Here is a 22,032-nt window from a genome sequence, read left to right on the forward strand (position 1 = left end):
GTTGATTTCAGCACTTTACTTCTTGCTGAAGATTAAGACAATGCCTTCTCCAAGAATCAGATAATGACCACAATGTACACAAGGCTGCAGGAAGAATCCAAGAGTCCTGATTCCCACCCCATACTCTACTGCTTAAAAAGCATTTCCCATAAGCAATTGAGAGCAAAATATTTAAAGCATTTCAGCTGCAGCTCTACAAGCACAAATCCTGGTTAGAGTGGAAAGTAAAATCAGCTAACAGCAAAACATTGCACAATTGAAACTCACAGCAAAGTCCTCATCTCTCAAACTCATGGTTGTATTTCCTTGACATTTAGGAGGCTACTTTCATATGGGATGACTAAGGGAAAATAATATTCTTTGGAACTCAATTTGTAAAGTCAAGGTTATTGATCCCAAAACAGACTCAAGCAAATCAAATGGGCTTCTAAGTGATCATCAGCTCTTGGAATACCACACCTCACAATGCTTGCAAGATTCCTTACAGTTTACAAAATCTCCTGCAGTAGTTGACCATCGTGATCAAGTTTCAAGGTCTCCAGTATATCTGCTCAAGTCCTTCTACTACCAGTCTACTTGGAATAAGCTGCACAACCAGCAGTGGTAATTATTAGTGATACATATACATAGTTGTCTTACTCCACGCAATTTACCAAGTATCTTTTGTTGAAAAAAAAATTCTCTTTCTTGAACTTCATTTGCTCATTTGCATTTAATTTTCATATTTAATTATCAGCAGTAGGTGAGATTAAGTATTTTTTTAAAAGACAAGAAAAAAGATATTGTAGTACTTATAAAAATAAACTTTCAGCTCTAAAAGAGCTCTATTTATGCTCTATTTGAGCATAAATATTTGTTTTTGCTAAGTAAGAACTGCTTTGATCTCTTTGCTGCAGTTAATGGATACATTTTGTCATGTCTGAGCAGGAAGGGGTGCGGGGGATGGAGGAATCAAAACCAAAAGACAAACAGCCTGAAATTCTGACAGAGGCCTCAGAAAACCATTTCTTCTTCCACATCCCATACTTATTCTTTCCACACTGGCCCTGAAAACAAACCCCAATGTTCAAGGCAAAGAACACCTTGTGGGGGGGGGAGGGGGGACTTCAGAGGCAAACTATTTATCTTCTTGTTCCATTTCACAGCATTAAACCAATGTGTAATATTAAGTAAGCCATACAAAACCCCCTCCAAATCTTCATCAAACCACTACAAAAACCAACCATTGCAATATTCCACTAATCTTTATGAAAGTACACAAAAAGGCTGAGTCTTGATACAGAGTTTGCTGAGATTTTCCCCATATAAAAATTGCAGGGCTGGAGCCCCAGTTATTAATGAAAATGCAATTTGGAAGTTAAGAACATGCAGGTTTGGGCTCCTGGAGAGAACATGCCCCAGTAATCAGACTAAAAAATTGCCAGGGCAGACAGATTGCTCTGCCAGTGAATCTATTTAGCAGTTCTACCCTAGCCTGTCTCTCCACTGAGGCACTTCAGAAAAGGAAAGCTCTGTTTTAATAATCCTAATGCTCTGGGCAGTTAAGAGGATGCATAAAAATGTTGCTTAAAAAAAAAAAGAGAGATTCTTTCAATTTGGCTATTAATTAAAGGAAGGAGTGGAGAGTATTAGATGGGAAGGAAGCAAGCCTGTGGGGATGTGATTGGGAAGTTGGTATCTTCCATGCACCAAGTCAGTGGATGGACCATGACCACTGGGATGCTGCGGCACTGGCCTGATTAACTCTGGCTTCTGCTTCAAGTGGTCATCAAAGCAAGTTCAGGCATGGTACATCATTATTATTTCATAAATTAAATGCACTATGCTAAGCTGGCAGCCAGTGAAGTCAGCTGTCACAGATGCATCCAAATCCAGGTCAGAGGGGGTCTTTGTTCATTAAAAAAAAAAAAAAAAAGCCACTGTGGAATGAAATGTTCCATACTAATCAAAACAGAAATGGTGGAAACCCTAAACGCCTAAACCTTAACATCTAGCAGAAGTTGACCAAGGGGAAAAATAGCTTGCTTTTGTCTCTCTTGTTATTTACTAGAAACATTTTATCTTCTTGGATTCAAGGAAACTTCCATTAGGCAAAAATTCAATACTCAGCACCACTTCAGCAAAATGCCCTTGTTGCAAAAGGCTCTGAAAAAATCCCAGGCATTTGAGAATTTTTTTTCTTTTCCAGAAATCTTATTGTTTTGTTTTGAATGCAGGAGACAAAGGAACAATACGCCCAGTCTCTGGAATGCCCTCTAAACCTCCAAAGCCACTGCTCCCAGCAGCTTTGCTCTCCCAGGGTGCTGAAGGAGGTGCAGTGACCTCAGCAAACACAAATCACAGGGGTTTTCTTCTCTGAAACAGCCACCCACAAAATTCCTTTACAAGCAATATCACAACTGAAGAGTGACTTGGACTTTGTTGCTGTTTTTAAAATACACCTTTCCTTTGCTTCCTAATCTGTTTGTAAACAACCTTGATCTTACAGATGTGTTGAGCCATCAGTACTGCCAGCTATTGAAATCACAGAGACTTTTTAAAGGAGTTTTGTGTATTTTGTGTTTCAGTTCTGTTAGCTCATACTATGATATTCTCATTTGTTCCAAGCCATTATATACATGGCTTTATACAACATTGATTGTAGGGGTGAGTGACAGATATGTTTTCTTTTCAGTGGTTATCAGCTGACAAATAACAACCATTAATCCTGGCTGTCCATCTAAGACATAAGGATTTATCTCCATTGTTTTCAGAAATTTATATTGGGAAGGAGTTCAAAAAAGAAAAGGATGTATCCTTTCTGGAATGACAGTCAATGAACTCAGATGCCATGCAGGAGGTGGAGACCGCAGCCAGCAACACTGAACTAAAAGCCCAACCCACACAGCTGACAGGGCTCTGTTTCATCAGAAGAAGCAGCTCCATCTTCCCTGCAGAAGCAGAAAGACAGGCCAGAGGCTCTGCTCAGCATTCGTGAGGAGCTTCTGGACTATGTTTTTCCTCAAGTAGTAGGATAATTGATACTGAAAATGGCAAAAATCAATAATGGTTGCAAACCTACTTACAAGCCATTCTCCATTCATACGGAACTGTCAGGATTATTAATAAAAGCATAAGTGCTCTGGCCTAGCTCCCCTTTCAATCAATAGATTCCCAGCCGTAACATGTTCTTCATCCTTTATTTCTCTTCTTTTGTATAAGAGATGGAATTGACTACCTACAGAAAATGTGTGCCAACAAAAACTTGTGATACACTAGGCATCTCCCATGTTTAAAGGGAAAGTGGAGCATGCAATAAAAACTTGGGTGGAAGCCTTTCCTATGCAAGCATCTCAAAGCATTTGCACACTACCACATTAAAGCAGAGCTCCATTATCCTCAGCAGCAGATGGGGACACGGAGTCCAGAGACCTGTAATGATTTGCCCACACTTACTGATGAGAAGATGGACGTTGGACACAGTGTTTGGCTGTACAATGTTTTGCTTGTGGTATTCTTCGAACCACAAGAACTGCTGGGGAGCCCCACCTTTCACATACATACAAAACACATTTGTCTTCATGCTTAAGCAAAAGATTAACATGAGCTTTGCTCACAAAATTTGAGCATGACTCCCCCTAGTAATGATGTATGTGAAATCAGCATCTTCTCTTACTCTGTGTTCCACAGAACAAGGGGTTATTCAACAATGTGAATAGAGTAGAATAGAATATTATTCTTTTGGTTGAAAGGAACCTTTCATAGTCATCTAGTTCAACTACCCAACCAACACTTAAACCATGCTATGAAGGATGTTGTCCTAATGAGCATCCCTGTGCCACCACTGTGCCACCTTGGTCCTGCCAGGACAAGGAGGGCCTGGGGAGCTGCGTCTGAGCCTGGAGGTGGCCCCATACACTGCATTCAGGAGACCTCAACTGAGACCAAGCCCCATATCAGAGACACTGCACAAACTCAGCACCAGGCAGTCCATTCTCCCAATGCCCTTGTTAGTAAGAAAAGCCAGGCTATTCAGGGGAGATGATGCACATGCAGGACAACAGACTTGAGGGTACACTAACCGAACAGGCACTGAAATGTCAGCATCCTGACTGTTTTTCCTTCCACAGGAATTTTAGCCAGTGACTGATTCCTCATCACCTGTCCACAAACACCTGCCATCCAACGGCTCTAAGCCTAACCTGCTGGTCCAATTTACATCTCTTCTCCCTGCTTTCCCCTCAAAGCAGCAACTACATCAAAAGCCATACTTCCTTTTGCACTTACACAATAATACACCACTGAAAACCTCCTGTGGCTATTGCATCTGAGAAGGGTGCTATAATAATCACAGACTAATGTAATGAGGCTGACCATGCACAGATGTCAGAAATTTTCAAAAGCTGGATACAAAAGGCAGCAATAAACAGAGATATATAAATCGTCAAGGGATGTTGGGAGTTGTGGTCTCTGGAAAATAGCAATATTTCTCCATAAAATTTCCTAGCTGATCCAAACTTTTCTTAACCTCCCAAGGAAAGTTATAGCTTTTGGCATCTCTAGTGATGGTCCTGCTTTTCTCTCCAGTCAGCATCCTGGCATTCATTTCTGCTCCTAACATCAATGGGAATAGAGCAATACTGAGAAATATTTTCAAAACCTAGCTGAACATCAGTCCTTGGATTTCAGCACCAGTCTGAGTCACAAGCCAGATGAAGGAAGCCTTTAGGAAAAGCACCCTTGATAGGCAGTGCATTTTTGAGCAGCACTGCTGTGTTGAGCTGCCCCAGCTCTGCAAACCTCTGTCTCAGCCAGCTGGACAGCAAAGCATGGATCTGACTAACATGCTGCTTCTGACTTAGATAATCCTGGACTGGAACACTTAGAATCATATAATATAGAGTGTTTTGAGCTGGAAGGGACTCCCAAGGATCATTGTGTTCAGCTCCTTGCCCTGTTCAGGACACCCCAACCATCCCATCCTGTGTCTGAGAGTGTTGTCCAACACTCCTTGACCTCTGGCAGCCTTGGGGCTGTGACCAAACCCTGGGGAGCCTGTTCAGTGCCTGACCATCCTCTGGCAGAAAAACTTTTTCCTGATATCCAACCTAAACCTCCCCTGACTCAGCTCCAGCCATTCCCTCAGGTCCTGAGCAGAGCAGGGCTGCCTCTCTGCTACCCCTTGGGAGGAGCTGCAGCCCCTGGTGAAGTCTGACCTCAGTCTCCTCTTCTTCAGCTGAACAGACACAGTGACCTCAGCCATTCCTTGTGTGGCCCCACCAGGCCTTTTCCCATCTTTGTACCCTCCTTTGAGCACTCTCCATCTTTTTTATATTCTGGTGCCCAAAACTGCCCAGTGTAGTCAAAGTGAGGCCACAGGAGCAAGGCTTTCACTCTGCCCTGAAGGAAGGGAAATGAGAGACACATCTGTTGAGACCCTTCTCTAAGAAATAGACATGACAGTTGTGAACCTCTGCAATCAATAGAGTTGGCTTCCCTGAGCTTTGAATCTTGCCCATCCAGTGCAGTATCCCTTTTAAACTACAACTAATTATTCAGGAAAGGTATTAAAGAACATTGTGCTCAGGAAAAATTTGCTTTAAAACATGCTCTTTCCACTAAGCTGATTCAGCTAGAGCTTGTAACACACACTGATTGCAAACTGCCCAGTGAAGAGACAGGATGATAAAAAGTCACACAGCACAATTACCAGTCATGGTTTTCAGTGCCAAGCCACTACTCCTTAAAAAAAGACTCCAGAATGCTGAAGTGTAGCAGGTTGACTGTTGGCCAAACACCAATGCACTCACAAAAATAATCTACTCATCCTCTACTGCTCTATTTGAGCAGAGAAGGTATAAAGATCAATTTAAAATTGAGCTCATGGGGTGAGATAAGGATATTTTAAGGGCAACAACAGGCTGAAAACTTTTAAAAGGTATACATTTTATTAAAATATTTTTAATTTTTTTTAATTTTATTAAAATAATTAAAAGAAGAATGATAAGAACTAAAACAATCCTTACAACACCTTTCCCCTCCCCCAGCCCCTCTTTCTTTCCCACCAAGAATGTAAAGAGACAAAACCTGGGATTTGAGTCAGTCTACCACTTCTAAAAATAAGTCTTTCTTCAGTTCACTCAGGGAGAGGAGTCTCTTCTGCCATGCCACAGGGAACAGTTTCTCGTGGCTTTAATTTCATGGCTAAACGGTCTGTCTGGCACCTGCTTGCACATGGAATCCCTCCCATGGTCTGGAAATCTTCCCACAGCTACCATTTGAGGCCATTTTGGATTATGGGGCACAATTCTTAAGGATGAGCTGTTCTAACATAGAAGCAGAGTCCTCTTCTTCTATCTCTGAAAGCAAAAGTTCTCTCTCTCTGTTCAAGTCAGATCACAGGCTGTGGGAGAATGCTGCATCCCCTATAAGCTTTATGACTTACAGAGAAATAGTCTGGCATACTATAGTCTTCATGATGGTTTGCAGAAGAATTTCAGCTCTGAGGCCCAGAATATCTCCTCTTCCTCCTCCCTCTCCACTGACCTTGGTGTTTCCATGTTGTTCTCCTCACATATCTTCACCTTTTTCTTTTCTTTGATTCGGGAGAGTATCTGTCAGTTCATCAGTTTTCAAGCTCTATTAATTGAAAAGACTTTTATATAGTTCTGCAGCACTGAAAAGGTTAACCTCATCTGAGCTCTGCATTGGGGGATGCCTCTTGCAGTGGGTGCCGTGATCCCTGCTGGGCACTGGGGTGGCTCCTGGTGCTGATCTCAGCTTGCAGCACTGGATTGCTTCTTCAGCAGCAGAATCTTGGCTAAGGTCCAGCCTGGGGCTGCACCTCCAATGCAGGAAAAAAGGAACTTCTTAAATATGATTCATAGAGGTGTGCCCAGCCGTTCTAATTGGCTTAGCAGTGCGCCCATCTATTGTAAATGCAGGTGAACCCGGCGGGAAGAAATTATGATGTCTGACTCCAGTTCAGAAGGCTGAATGATTTCTTTATTATAACTATAGTAAAATACATTAGTATATTATTTAAAGGAGATACTAAAACTACATACCTACTTTTTCTAACTACCATATTGAACTCCCTCACAACTCGTGACCCTCTTGCAGGAGTCCAGACACAGGTGGATCTGGTTGGCCATCAGGCTCAAACAATCCTCACCAGAATCCAACCAAGCAATCACCCCAGTTAAACAATTCTCCAAACACATTCCACATGGGAAAAACAAGGAGCAGAAATAGAAATTGTTTTCTCTTTCTTCTCTCTGTGCTCCTCTATGAAAAAGTCCTGAGAGAGAGAAGAATGTGCCTGCCACACCCATCCTCAGAGTTAACCTGCTGCTGGTCTTGCCAGGCACAGAGGAAGTTGCTAGTACTCCTCACAGAAAAATCACTTCTGTGGCTGACGTTTTCCCTCTTCACCAAAAATCAACTATTGCAAAACCAGTATATCAAGGCTTTACTGGAGTTTCAGTACTGGTGTTTCACAACTACAAATAATACAGTTCACTTTTCTTATTTTAAAATTAATTTTATTATTCATACAAAAATATATTATTACACTTGTCTAGAAGTCAGTTCCTTCTAAAAGTACATCACTGTATTATTTCAGACCATAATAACCCTGCATGCAGATTTTTATTATAAATGAAGGTAACTTAGACTAAGATCTTGGGACTAGACACATGCTTTTTTGATCTGTATTTCTGTAAAAAGCAGGAGAAAGAATCTTGAGCTGTGACTGACATCCATAGAAATTGTCACAATTCCTAGGAAGTTACAAAAAGGAAGTAATGATTTTGTGTTCCCATTGTCTTAAAATGCCACTGACAATGCTATCGTAGCTGTTGCAGGTGGTACAATCTCTCATGCATTTTAGCATGGTGTGCAACAGAAAATCAGGTCACCTTTATTCCATCCTGAACTGATAGCACAAACACAAATATAAAAATAAGAAAGGACAAAAGCCCTCCTGTGTTTTGAAACAAACTAGGTCAATCAAAACTAGTACTGCAAACAGGAAACTAGAAATCCCAACTGGATGGCCAGACATCTCTTGAATACAGAGTTGAATATGGCTAAATGTTGCAATTCCCTATTAAGACATGCCTGATACACTTCCAAACTTTAATATTTTAACTCTATTTCTGTATATATATAATAGCTATTTCTGGGATAATTACAATCACCCTGCAATGCTTTAGTGATTTTGAAATAAGCACAATATTATAACATAAATGAACTTGAAGTGGAAAATACTAACATAATTAATCTACATGAACACACTGAATTTTGTGACATTTAATAGACACTCTCAACCTCTAGCATTAGTTAAGTAGCCGTACACATGCACTCAAGATGGTAAAGGATAAAACAAATATCTTGTCAGTGCCTCATTTGATTTTTGTCTAGAAAGAGAAATATCTACTGGCTCAGAGTTTAACTGCTCCATGTTTTTCGAATTTTACAACAAACTATGCAAATGATAGTCTCAAATCAGAATGTTCTGTCTTTTGTTAAATTATACAAACTCCTCACATATTCTTTTTTAACATAAATGAATTGCCTAGTGCCCATTATTTTTTTTCAAAAGTAAAACAAAATTGAAACTCAATTTAAAAAAGAGCTGTTCCAAACTTTTAAAGGAAGCACACATAAAATATATTGTGAAATTGAAATACTGCATATTAAACAGAGAACTAGAATAAAAATGCGCACTAAATATTCAACAAAATGGCTTCAAGGAAGCAACTTTTTCTCCTGGGTGAGGATGCCCTGGTGACTACATTTAGTTAGGAACTTCTATGGGTTTCCTGGGCAAATAATGGGCTCCAATCCCAGTTATTCCTGATGAAAAGAAGACAAAGTCATAAGATGGCATTAAAGGCACAATATCTGCTAATGCAGCCTGCTCCAAATGTGATTATTACTTGTAGAACATCAGCTTTAACAAGACATCCATTTGAAATCACTAGATTTGTTTCATTAGTATTTGTTCTGGGCTAAGTCCTATGATTCCTGCATGCCTCTTGTTCTTAATTGCATCAGAAAGGTGGCTGTGGAAGAGGAGACATGGGTGTTACAATCCCTGACAAATAGCTTGGGTGATCCATTGGGTTCCATTAATACATGGGAAGAGCCTTCCTGAAGATGGGTCAAATTAAAGACTAATTCAAAAGCACCCGTTACTTACCAGAGAAGTCTCTTGGATATAAAAAGGCACTTTAAAAGCAAAAAATTCAAGATCATTCATTTATCAGTCTTCCATATACTTATATAAATACATATTTTTAATATTTTTGTAGCTATTTACATGTTTTCAGGCATATATTTAATTTTGTTTACCAAGGAGCTCTCTCTACATTCTGTTGCCCAGCACAGCAGTCAGTTTCCCTTATGCACATCAGACAGGAATGGTGCATGACTGCAAAAGCTGGGGCTACTAAAACCCAGTGCTTCTGCAGATCAGCCTCATACCACACTGCTGGCAGAACCTGAAGACAATAACATAGCTATTACAATATTTCAGCCACTGAAACATATTTAGTTTCATCTCTTTCCAAAATCCAAAGGGCCAGTAGACACTATCATGGGCTGAATGTTTCCCAGGTAAAGCACAGACCAAGGTTTTGCAGCTGTGCACACAAAGGAAGACCTGAGAAGAGGAGCGTTCAGCTGCTGACAGACTTGGCTGTAACAGTAACTGCATAAAGAAGATCCTGCATTAACAAGGCATTCAGAGTTCTGACAAAGAACCTAGAGCACCAGGAGAACTCTGACTAGACCATGCCACTTTGGGAAGTGGAGGATTGTTGGCTCAGGTTTACTGAATGACACCCATGGGTGCAATGGCACCCAAGCATTAACCTTGCCAGGAAATTCAAGGTGCTGGCCTCTGCTCACTTGACAGCAGAAATATCCTAGGTCTTACTGACCCAACTGAATTCCTAAAATAAAAGCCAGTCTGTATGGTTACATTTTGGAAAAGACACAGGGTTTGGGATGGTTGCTGTTACTCCTATGCTAAATTTTCACTTTAGCCAAAACAAAAAGACAAAACACAAAATGCTGCCATGACATGACATGACATGACAGTGTGGCTCTTACTTGCTCACCTTTGCAGCTGGTACTAGTCAGAGAAGCAGAATAGGGGTTGAGAGCCTCTTTGCTGTCAGTAAATAAAAGCACTATCTATTGAGATGATTATCCTACATCAGGACTGGATTATTTTAATGAAACAAGACTCACTTAGAAAAAGGTCCCTAACAACTACACTCCTCCTCATGTCTCAGTGCTACCTTTGAGCAGATGAAACTCTGAAAGAAGTTTAGAGGGTTTCACACAGGATCCTGAAGCACTTTCTACACATTGCATTCAGCAAACGGAGAGATGTAGTCTGTGGGAAAGCTGTAGGAATGTACACACCAGTGCACCACTCCATATTGACACCAGGGTTACTGTCACTTTAACAAGCTTCTACTATAGTGCTATTATCATTCAAAGCTGCTTATCATGCCAAGTGCAAATATTATGACTAGCTGAACATCTAGAGTAATCACTGCTGTAACTGCGTATGTGTACTTGTGTTTAATATTGAGGGCTGTTGCTGTCACCAGGCTATGAAAACCAAACTGGCATTGACATCAGCACCGAGGATTTGCATACAGCTGACAGGAACAGAGCCTGGCACACTGCTGGGTGTGCACAACGCAGGCACTGCCAAGGGAATGTCTGACCAACACTAGCCAGGACAGAGGGCTCCTCAGCAGCTGCCACTGCGACAGCCAATGGAGCAAAGAGGGGCACAGCAAACAGGCACTGTGCAAAACACTGCTGTCTCCACAAAGCTAGAAATTGTCTTGTGGTTGCCCCACTCAACAGATTCCAAGTTGAGGCTCCAAGATATCTGGGGCTCTTTCAGGTGGGAAGCAAGAAAGCTTTGAGGATGGGCCCCTATCAGATTGCACCTACAACGAACGCTGCCTGGGAAGATCTGAGACAATACACAGTCAGCAGCCACATGTTCAAAGGTGAAGTGCAGACTCCTATTTTCTTGGAAATATCTACCAATTGGGCTTTGGTAGATTTTCATAGCATGAAAGCTTCCAAGCTGTACTTAGTGACAGCAGACTGACACTGGCTCACCCTTGTGAGGTTACTCTGGACTCAAGGCAAGGGGTGCTGTGCTTTCTTCTGACACGAAGATTCATCTTCCAGAGTGGCCAAAGATTCCCACTGATATGAGCAGGGGAAAGTGCTGGGGATTCCTGAAAAACTCTCCACTGATTTCTCAGTGCCTCAATGTGTAAAATATTAACATCTCACTGCCCGGTAGACTGCAAAGTTCAGACAAGGTGGGAAAGGAGAAGAGGTACAGTAATTGCAGTGGCCCCCAACTATTTCTGTAATAAAAGCAGTGCAAAACAGTCCTAAACATGCAGAGGTCTTGTTATTACTGTTCAAATGGTGAAGTATTGCAGAGGCTTGTGTCAAACTGATGGCAGAGTTAAATGCATCAGCTTACATCAGAGGCAAACCCAATGTCATTAACTAGGCTCTGCTCCCAAATGTGGATTGCTGCAGTTCCAATTTCTTACAGAATAAAGGAAGCAGAATCTTCTATTAACTAATATTTAGTAGGATCACAAAAAACTATATAATGGGCACATGATCACTTGAGGAACAACTTTCACTAGTGACAGCAGTGTGTTACTACAGCTACATGGATTTTCAGGAACTTGCTCTTTAGGAGGAAAGGGGTACATTGTGAAAGAGCTGGACTGGAACAGGGAGGAAGGAGCATGTGCACCTCGGGTATCTGTAACAGAATATGGGCTCTTCCACTGAAACACTTGTTTTTGCTGGATTGTTTCAATCTTGCTTTTCACTGGCACTAAATTAATCAATATGAATGGACAAAGTCAAGAGCCCTCATCAGCAGCACTAATTAATTTTTTTTCAGAGATATTAAATCCTAAATCAGATTTTTCAAATTGATACTTGGATCACTTGTGCTGGCACCACACAATCTGAATTATTCATAACAATGGTGCTAATCAAATTCTGAAAACCCTGGTGACCCCCTGCTCTTGCCTGATAACTGGGAAGCAGTACTAGAGAGGGCAGGAGGTTGCAAGATTAAAGTTAAAGAGGTTCAGGAGGAAATTGAAGCCAGTGATGCTACATTGTGCTAAGAAAGTAAGCCAGCAGATAGGCTCTCCTACAAAAGGAGAGGGAATTTGCAGAAGTTTCAAGTGCACCACAACATCCAGAAAGGAATTGCTCAAGTGTAATGTATAAATACACAGTTATATTTTGCTAATGTTTTTATATAGACAAATCTTTGGGGCATGTAGTTCCACTGCTAAAACACAACTGCATTATTTCCAATTACTTTGGACACATAATTCTGAGTACAGCAGTAACAAGTTCTAAAAAACAATTACCATTGCTATATTACCTATCCATGAAGAGTAGCAAATGTCTACTCTAAGAGGTAAGGTCAGGCACTTCCAGGGAATTTTTCATTTGCAAATGAATAGACAAAGCTGCATTGACTACAAGCTCCTTTCAATTTCCTAATACAGCTGCACACAGGCACCGTAACATACCTGGCTGCACCCCTTTATGTCCATGGTCATTTGGTTTGTCATATCACACAGGGTGACCTAGCAAAGGACACTGGGTATCAAACAATACTAGACAGTGCAAGAGAAAGAAAACTGTCTCTTTTAAATACAGGCCACATTCCATTCCATCTAGAAGGGCACTTTAAATCAGAATTTCCTAACTATGATAGTAATTGAAATTCAACAGGGCAAGTATTATATAGTGAACACCACTAAGTATGTTCCATATAAAGTTTAAATCTAACAAGACACTTGTCATATATTGCACAACCACCACACGATTTTTCAAAACAGACTTAGTGAGGGTGACCAGCTGTATAAGAGACAGTGTGACCTGTAATACTGTAGTTACATAAACATTATCAGCTTCAAAAACCAGTGAAATTACTGTATCTGATATGGGTACAAATGGTGACTAACTGTGATAATTAAATTACAGCAGCAAAGGGAAAACTGTTCCTTTTTTAAGTGAGCTTTGCTGTATATTTGACAGCAGCTTTTGTCTAGATGGATTGAGAGTTTTGCTTTTGATTAGCTGTCGCAGGCAACAGCTATCTGGGGTAGTTATGCTAATATCCACTTACTTCCTCTTGGCAAAAGAGTTAGAATCATCAGTGGGGATGAATAAAGTTTTTATATTTTAAAATTACATATTTTAAAATAACTCAGTTGGGTCTCTATTTTAAGGATGTTCTGCAAGTCAGTTTCAAAGACAAAAATTTGCCAGGATGCTAAAGCTCTGTTGTGTTCATGATGAAATTACATACATATATACATAGAGATCACATACCAACAGACACATATGTGTATACACAGAAGTTAATAATCAAACTAAAAAGGTGTAAATTTACCTTCAGACTTTGGTTGTTAAGATACCATCCTGAGTGCTAGAGGTACTGTCATTTGGCCAAGTAACTAAAAAAGATGTAGCTGTGAAGTTGGGCTCTGAGCTGATTTGGTTTCTCCAGGCTTTCTGATAGCTTTCTGCAACAAGTACTGCAGGTCATGACAGGCCCTTAATGCAACATTCTGATCAGTGCAAGAAACCAAGTAATGATGTCTAAAAACACAGTTTTTAATAGCTTGGTATAAAGCTGTCCTAATTTAATTTTTAGGCATGTCTCTAATTTTTTTTCCATTAATGAAAATCCATGGTCTTAGATTTCATAGCTTTCAAAGAAACAGTTGCCAGCGTTGATCACTATAAATGTACACTGTCAGCATGACACCATTATCACCTTTTCTTAAATTAATTTTAGGGAGTTTACTCCATTTTTAGCATATATCCCAAGACAATCAGTTCAATGGCCTATGCAGGTGACCTGCCAAAAATCAAGACAAATTGAGCATGACAGCCAGAAGGTTACCTTATGTTGCTTCTAAAGCCTTTTTAAAAGTTACATTTAATTATGAAAATCCAATTTTTTTCTATATTCAAAGCTCTATGATTAATTTCACCTACTCTTTCTCTTCTTCACTTAAATTTCCTGTTTCAGCTGACTAATGGATTTGCCACCTTCTATGATTCCAGTCAGTAAAGGAAGTTTTCTATGGAGTGTTGTCGTGACATTGTAGTTTACATACATATGCTCCAAGGAAGCCACAGATTCAAGGATGGCTTTCCACTCATGACAACCACCTCTCTTTATAAGCTTGTAAGCTTACAAAAAGTATTAAGCTGTAAGTAAAAAGTGTAAGCTATGGAAAAGTATTCCGTTTGCACTGGGAACACGCAGAGCTCACATACTATTTAAAGAGATATTGGTGCAGCTCCTTTTTGCTACAGCTGCAAAACCACAAAGGCATAATTATTTCAGTGAAACATCTTCTGCTGACTAGGTAGATACCACAAAGACAGAGCAAGTGTTCAGAATAAGGTCCATTCCATAAACATATCTACAGGCTTTTGATTTCAAGGGGCTATTAACTGTAAAAAGTCTCTGTGAGTCTGCATACCAGTAAGATCTCTTCCCACTCCTGCCACAAACATTTATTTTGACTGCTGTCACACCACTTAAGCCCCATGCTTTTCCTCACCCATGTGTGAACAGAGGAAAAGGGGACAAGCCTTATCTGCAAAAAGGGCTTGGGGAGTTTGGTATTAATTTGTGCTTATTAATTGCTTGGAGAGCTGAGGAAGAAAGAGAAATGCAAAAGCAGTGTTTTTATTAAAGGAAGTTGGATGACAAGAAGTGGGACACCTTCTGTAACCCTGAAGGATGACTCCCAGCTGGGAAAGGGTGTTCAGAGGTAGGCAGCACCCATTGGAGGCAGAGCCATGGTGGAGTTGCCATCAGGCTTATAAGTACTCAGCCTCCTCCATTCCTGGTTTCTGCACAGCCCCCCACTCCCTCTTTCTTATGTATTCCTCAAATTTATTTCATTTGACATTCTTGCCCCAGCCTCTGTGATTATTTTCTTGACCTCTGCTCATTGCAGGCTCTGGGCTCTGTCCTAACATGTGCTGAGCTCCCCTGGGAAATGCTGCACAGCCAGAAAAGCCAGTAAACACCAACTCAGGTTGCCCACAGTTTTGTAGAAGGGCAGAATCCCACCATCAGAGAAAAAAACTCAGCAAACAAATATCTCCTAACATTTCTGCATGAGTTAGGTTAGCTGATCCTTCCCTACTTGCCATACAGTTTACCCTGATCTTCCACTGCAGGCTAACTGCAAGCCCTAAGAACTGTATAAGATACGAGTAACAGTGATTGCTAGGACATCACAACACAGGAAAATCCTTCAGTGCTCAGTATTATCATAGCAGTGACTAAGGATCGGTGATCTGCCAGAAGAAACATCCAGAAATACAGCCTAATAAGGACATGCAAAGGACATAATCACCTCATCTCTAGAATGATAAGACAGACTCTACATTTTACCTTTTCTATTTAAAGTTTGCCTCATAAGTTCATCCAGATGGAAATATACACATATTTCTAGAAGAGTTGATGGCTATGAATTGTCCACTCATGCAGTATTAGCATCCAAGACCTTTCTTCCAGAGCTAGCTGTCTGGAAATCTTCAAATGTTTTCCATGGGACACCCCAAATGTTTAACCTCCAGCATTTTCTGCCATACTAACAAGTAACTGTGTCACATTTAAATTATTCCTTTTTCTTTGATCTATCATGTCTGCCTAGTGATAGAAGCACTTCATAGTCTGTGAACCACTATTTTAAAGCAACAAGCAAAACACATGCAGAGTAACATAAGATGTATGTTTTGGAGAAAGATGGAAAACATTTGGCTTGCACAAATTCATATTTCTAGCTTATCTGTCCCCAAATAGCTCAAAGACAGTGCATAGGTCTATATTAATACATAGTATCATGCACTTCATTCTGGATGACTGATAATGGGATTATTGCTCATACACCAAAACCAGGACATTCAAAATTGTATCCGTTTACTCCTAAGGAACAGAATGATTGTCAGAGCCTAATGTGTTTATCAACATGAGTCTGAGCCAGTGAGGTTAGCTGGATAGAGTTGCTGGAGAATATGATTGTGTCAAATGGTCCACAGTCAGCATTCTAGAGAGCGACTGTCTATAAAAGGGACACTCAGTCTGAGAAGTGATTCTCTTTGAAGTAGCACCTGCAATTCATAGGGATGTTTCAGGACATTGTGATTAACAGAGCAGTGAATCTGAGGTTGGTTATAGACCATGAACTGTAGCTCCAGAATGCTTGTTCTCCTTCTTCTTTGCTCCTCAGTCAGACAACAGCAATTAGGTTTCCATGTTTCCCTGCCACAGGTGGACTTGAGCGAGCCAGTAGAAGAGGTTGTTTCTTCTCTGTGGGATACAGTCCGCCTAAAGGGTTTTATTCTCCCTAATCTGATCCCAAGGACCGTCTTTGCTACAAATCCTGACACTAGTAGTCCCTACTGTGTGTTACAGAGATCGAGGGCTAAGCAGGAGGGGAAGCCAGATTCCTCTGTCCAGTGAAGGCATCTGATCCAAAATCTTCTCCAGTCATAGAAGCAGCTTTTATGGTATTTCATGAAGGTTTGGATCAGACTTGAAGGACAGGGCTGATGGGCAGTAGCAGGGATGATGGGCTGGGCTGTGACCATATCCATGGAGAACAAGAGGCCTTCTCTAGGACTGTCAAGCATCAGTATGAGCACATGCACCACTATTTTCCAGTTTAAACTTTACTTTTAAGAGAGTATTTGTATTTGCCAAGCCACAAATTGCAGTAGCCACAGTGGAGACTTCATCAGCAAACAATGACAAGACAAAGATATCATGAGAAGGGAAGCCAAGAACCACCACAAGGGTAAAACATGCTCCTCTTTCAATAATGCACCACAGAAACACATCTGTCGAACGGTACTGCAGACTGAAGTAATCAGTGCAACTAATTATCACTAATCGTAATATGGTTTCTGTCTTGCTGCAAATACATTTAGACTTGCTAATCAAACCAAATTATTCCAACTTGCTGTGCTGCTTCCAAATAAATATTTCATCAAGGATAAAAAAATGAAGCTTTGTATTTTTATGGGTTTTTTTTGGTGGAGTTTTTTGTTTGTTTGTGGGATTTTTTGTTGTTGTTAAGGCTGTTTGGAGAGGCCAGTGGCCTTTTTTCATTTATTTCACACTGCAATAAAACTAGTAGAAAATGCCATCAGGAAGACCATTCAGCACTCTGAATGTTTTCATTTAGGAGCCAGAGCATGCTCACATCCCTCCTAGGAGAAGTGTAGAAGAGCAGCACCTTTACAGGATGCCCACGTGGATAAACTGATAAACTAAGACATAGAAGCACTGGATTCAGTTTCCAGCTCTCTTGCAAACTTCACAGCACAACCTTGGTTGCCCTGCTAAATACCTCTGAGCCTCAGCTGCCACTCTATGGAAGTGGAACTATAATCTATCTTTTTCTAAACTGAAAGCTCTTCAGACAGAAGTTCTCCCCCTGCAACCCAACCCCCCTGTGCCTGGATTAACACCAAGAGACTCCTAAAAGGTTTCTGGAAGCTCCTTTAACAGAAAATAATTGACATGTGGTTTCCAAAACTGTAATTACATTTGCAAATATATTATTTTCCTTCACACAGAAAAAAAAAAAGTAATGAAACTCCTTCCTTTAAAAATTGCACCATTCTTTACATTTTTAATAAGTTCCCTTCTACTGGAGACTTTCAGACATGCCAGAGATCTGCGTGTTCTGGAGAGGAGTTTCACACAGGTGAACAGGCAGTTCCAGAGTACTGATGCTGTTGGACTGAACTGAACTTTACTATTCCACCTAAAGTTGGAGCTTATTCCCCAAATTATCAATTTACCCTTGGAAATCTTTCAGATTCCTGAAAGTTCAGACTCTAAGACCCTTCCTTCTTTTTGAGGACTTTCTCCCATTCTAAACCCAACCACTTCCACGTATGCAGCCAACTGCTTTCTGAAGGAAAACCAACAGCCAGTACTTTGTCTTGTGTCACAACAGAAATAAGTCCTCAAACTGCTGTGAATCAGTCTTGCTCCAAGACCTTAGCCACTATTTTTACAAACCCAAACCCAAACCAAATTAACTTGCAGCTGCCATTAGTTGCCAGCTTAGCACAAACATCTGACATTCGGAACAAAAAAGAAAGAAAACAACTAAATATTTTATACCAAAGAGGGCCTCAGATTTTAATTAATTTTTAGACTTTGAACTTTGCAAACAGCTACTTGTAACAGAGTTTACAAAGGCCATTTAAAATTGTGGTGTTGATCTAGAAATCAATGTACTTTCACAAAAGGCAACTCATTAGCAGTAAACATTCATAACTGCCAGGTTTTTCACATACAAGAAGCATCTAGAGGCTACTGAAGCAAACAGTAATCACAGAGAATTAAAATTGAGACAAGATGATCCAAAATAGCTCAATACAGTAATAAAACAAAAATCTGACCTTCTTAAGAAGACTTCAGTATGCCCAGAAATCACAGCCTGATCTATTCTCCCCTAAACTAATTTTAAAAAGTTGTTTTGGGATGTGAAATCTCTGAGGAAGCCTGAGTGTGCTCAAGAGGCACTGGTGCTGAACAGAGCAGAAACTGATGATAAGCTGCAGCCCAGTTCTGTAGGGCTTCTGTAGACACTTCCTAAGAGGTGCTACACATCCCAGCTCCCTGCAGTCCACAGAAGTATGAGGATGTGATCATCTCCCTAATGCTCGACATGGACAAGACCAAACCTGGGGCAGTGGACAGATCTATCCTGCATTTTGTAGTGCCAGACTAAGCACCCATTTGGAGATGCGGGGTGTATGTATTTAAAGTCTTTCTAAAGTGTCACATTAGTTGAGTGTACAGCTCAACACTGCAGCTGTACTTAGCTGGCAGTTCTATCTAGAATGCAGAAAATTTCTTGTGCTACCAGAAGGAAATGAAGCCAGAGAGGCACTTGGGTGTGTGGTCAGTGCCACACACCCAAGTACCAGTGCCAGAACTACTGAGGTGCAGACAAAACTTCACAAGACTTTGTTTGGACACCTAGTTCTTGCTTCCAGCCCACCACAATCAAATAAGTCTATGAAATAAGCCACAACAACAGTATTACACTTGAGCAAAACACATAACTTCCAGAAATTAGTATCTTTTTTACATAAATTCTATATCTTTACACCACCTAAGTATGTAGAGTTGAGATTCAAAAAGTTTATTAAGGAGCCCTTTCAACCATGTAAATCAGAGCCAAATAAAAAACAAACCCCAAATTTTATCTAGTGGACACTCATGCATTCAAACAAGAATGAGATTAACCTAAGGTGTGAGAAACATCTGGAGTTATTCTGGCTTTGAGGAGGAACCAATGCTGCAGATGAGAGTTCATAGATGAGTGGGTATAAAGAAACTGTGTGGAAAGGAACAAGAGCTAACTAACTAAAAGCAGTTCCACATTACAGCACTCTGCCAACTTCTACCTAGTTATTCCTGCCATACATCAGAATCAGTTTCTATATTAAGCTCTTTGCCTCAAAAACTCATAAAAGACCAAGTCACAGAGCTAAACTCAATATGTCCTTTAAAAGGCATTATCAGTCCCTGGATAGTCACTGAAAAGAAAAAAAAAAAAATATCAAAGCAAGTGTGTTCTATAAACCCTAACCACACAGTTGTGTGAACTTTACTATGCAGTGTCAGTGAACAAGAAATGACTGAAGATGGCACTTGGTGCCATGGTGGTGTTGACAAGTCATAAGCTGGACATGATAATCTTGGAGCTGCTTTCCAACCTAAGTCATTCAGTGATGCTTTGATTTTATGATTATCAGCCAAAACAGGTCACATGCTGAAACAATTATGGTAGGGGACATAGTTTCAACCTGTTCTTCCCCTGTACTAATTATTTTTAACAAATAATTTTTAACATTTTCATATTTCTTTACATTTTCAGAAGGCTGGGGAAATACTAACCAGTTACTCCACAATCTCAAACTACTCCACTGAGGCACCCTTTCATTAAACTGATAAAAACCTTCACTAGTAGTTTCACCTGCATGAAAGAAAACTTTGGATCCAGTAACCAATGGGAGGCTAGGCAGAGCCTGCTGGTCCTGCAGAATCCCACAAACACAGCTTTTAAAATACACTCCTTCCAAAATTAGGAATGTTAAGATGAAGTATCTTTAAATCCTGAATCTCCAAAGTTAGCAGACTCTGGCACTCCAGAAGGTAAAACAATACTTTAATACCCTATGCTCATCACATTTTTTTCTCAGAACTAAGAGGGGAGAATGGGAAAGTTAGAGGGATAAGTCTGGGATCTCAGGCTTGAACTGACAGACACAGAGGAGACAAACAAAGTTTTTCATCAAAATTATTGAGGGAAGGTGCCATCTTTTTCAGGTACCATCAAGACCCATTTTTGTCAGGCTGACCTTTCAGTGTATGTTGTGCCAAGATTACATCACAATTGCTTTCTTTTCACTTTTCCCCTCCCATTTTCTGCACCATCCAAACTCAGAGAAGGATAGATAAAAAGACAGACAGACAGATAGATAGAGAGATTCATTAAATAGATACATTGGACTTTACGGCTGTCCCTTACTGGCAGAAAGAAGAAAGAAGAATTACAATACTGCATGCTGCTGCTTTTCGTTATGACAGTGTTAAACACTCTACCCAAGATTATTAAAAGCAGTTTCACAAGCTCACTCATTCACTTTCCAGCACGCATCTGTACAAACCATGCCATCTTCTGGTGTTTCCTGGCAGATAAAAAAGAAATACCAGTGTTGGAACTTAAACTGTCACCTCTATCTCCATACAGGGAGTCCTCTCCTTATCATCCTGTATCTGAGTGGAGCACTGTACTCTGAAAAAAATGTTTCACGGCTCTTCAGGTATTTCATGGCTTTTCATTGCTCTTTCACGTACCACAATCCCAATGAGAAATGAAGTGCCAGAAATAGTATGATTTACTGTGAAATAACAATTCTCTCTTACAAACTGAGCAATCTGTGCCTTGAAAGTCTCTATATTCAACTTATTATAGAAACACTCCTATGATACCATAAGAACTAGAACAGAAAATAATTTTGAAATCAGTTCCTTAATATAACAAAAGCAGCTGTCCATCAAGAAGTTTATGACAGCTGGAACCAACTCCCCACATGACGTAAAATACAGACTGGCTAACATATTGAGCTACTCTTTCAGTCCTTTACCTTTTTTTTCTGTATCCTGCAGAAATATTTCTAAACATTATGGCCCACAAACAAGTAGCTGCTATGTGTTTTCTTCTGCCAAGCCTTCTCAACATCACAGATTCACTTAGATAATAAAAGACTGGTTGTTTGCTTCCACTTTCTCTATTGGAAAGTTATTCCAGAACCTCATTCTTCTTGTCACTTTGAGACTAACACAATGTCCAGCTTTCATTTCTACTGTGGTTGCAGGAAGAGGACCACTGTAGAATGTACCTTTACACAACTTGTACCTCACAAGTTTTAAAGAAATGTTTGTTACTCCACAAGAACCCCACTACACACTAATCCCTCAGCATCCACAGTTCTCCATTAATTCTGTGATGTAGCCATGTGTTTCTATGCAGACTATTGTGGAGAAAGAGTGTCATGCCATTGAAAAACATGCTGACAGCAGGAAATCATGACTGTGTGTCAGGCCAGAACTGTATAAGACAGCTATAGCTGCATTTGGTATAGGAGGAATTGCTGGGTAAAAACCAGTAACTTATCTTAAGATCACAGAATGGGTTTGGGTTGGAAGGGACCTCAAAGATCATCTTGTCCCACCTTCTCCCATGGGCAGGGACACCTTCCACTATCCCAGGTTGCTCCAAGCCAGATCAAACCTGGCCTGTAGCACTTCCAGGGATGGGGCAACCACAGCTTCTCTGGGCAACCTGTGCTGGGGTCTCAGCACCCTCACAGGGAAGATTTTCTTCCTAA

At 40.5% G+C, this 22,032-nt stretch overlaps 1 protein-coding gene and 2 long non-coding RNA genes across 6 annotated transcripts in view; 1 reads left to right on the top strand and 2 right to left on the bottom strand.

Moving 5' to 3' along the window:
* The window catches only part of PHF21B (PHD finger protein 21B), a 176,726-nt gene that overhangs the window by 137,670 nt on the left and 17,024 nt on the right, over positions 1-22,032 (bottom strand). The window lies entirely within an intron of this gene.
* Positions 489-3,124, top strand: LOC137475006 (uncharacterized). The gene is made up of 2 exons (XR_010999626.1): positions 489-603; positions 2,754-3,124. It is a non-coding gene; the product is annotated as an uncharacterized lncRNA (long non-coding RNA).
* LOC137474138 (uncharacterized) lies at positions 17,720-21,359 on the bottom strand. Its single transcript, XR_010999172.1, has 2 exons — positions 20,769-21,359; positions 17,720-17,882 (listed from the first exon to the last, which is right to left on the bottom strand). It is a non-coding gene; the product is annotated as an uncharacterized lncRNA (long non-coding RNA).

The sequence above is a fragment of the Anomalospiza imberbis genome, chromosome 5 (assembly GCF_031753505.1).
Source record: "Anomalospiza imberbis isolate Cuckoo-Finch-1a 21T00152 chromosome 5, ASM3175350v1, whole genome shotgun sequence".
Lineage (NCBI taxonomy): Eukaryota > Metazoa > Chordata > Aves > Passeriformes > Viduidae > Anomalospiza > Anomalospiza imberbis.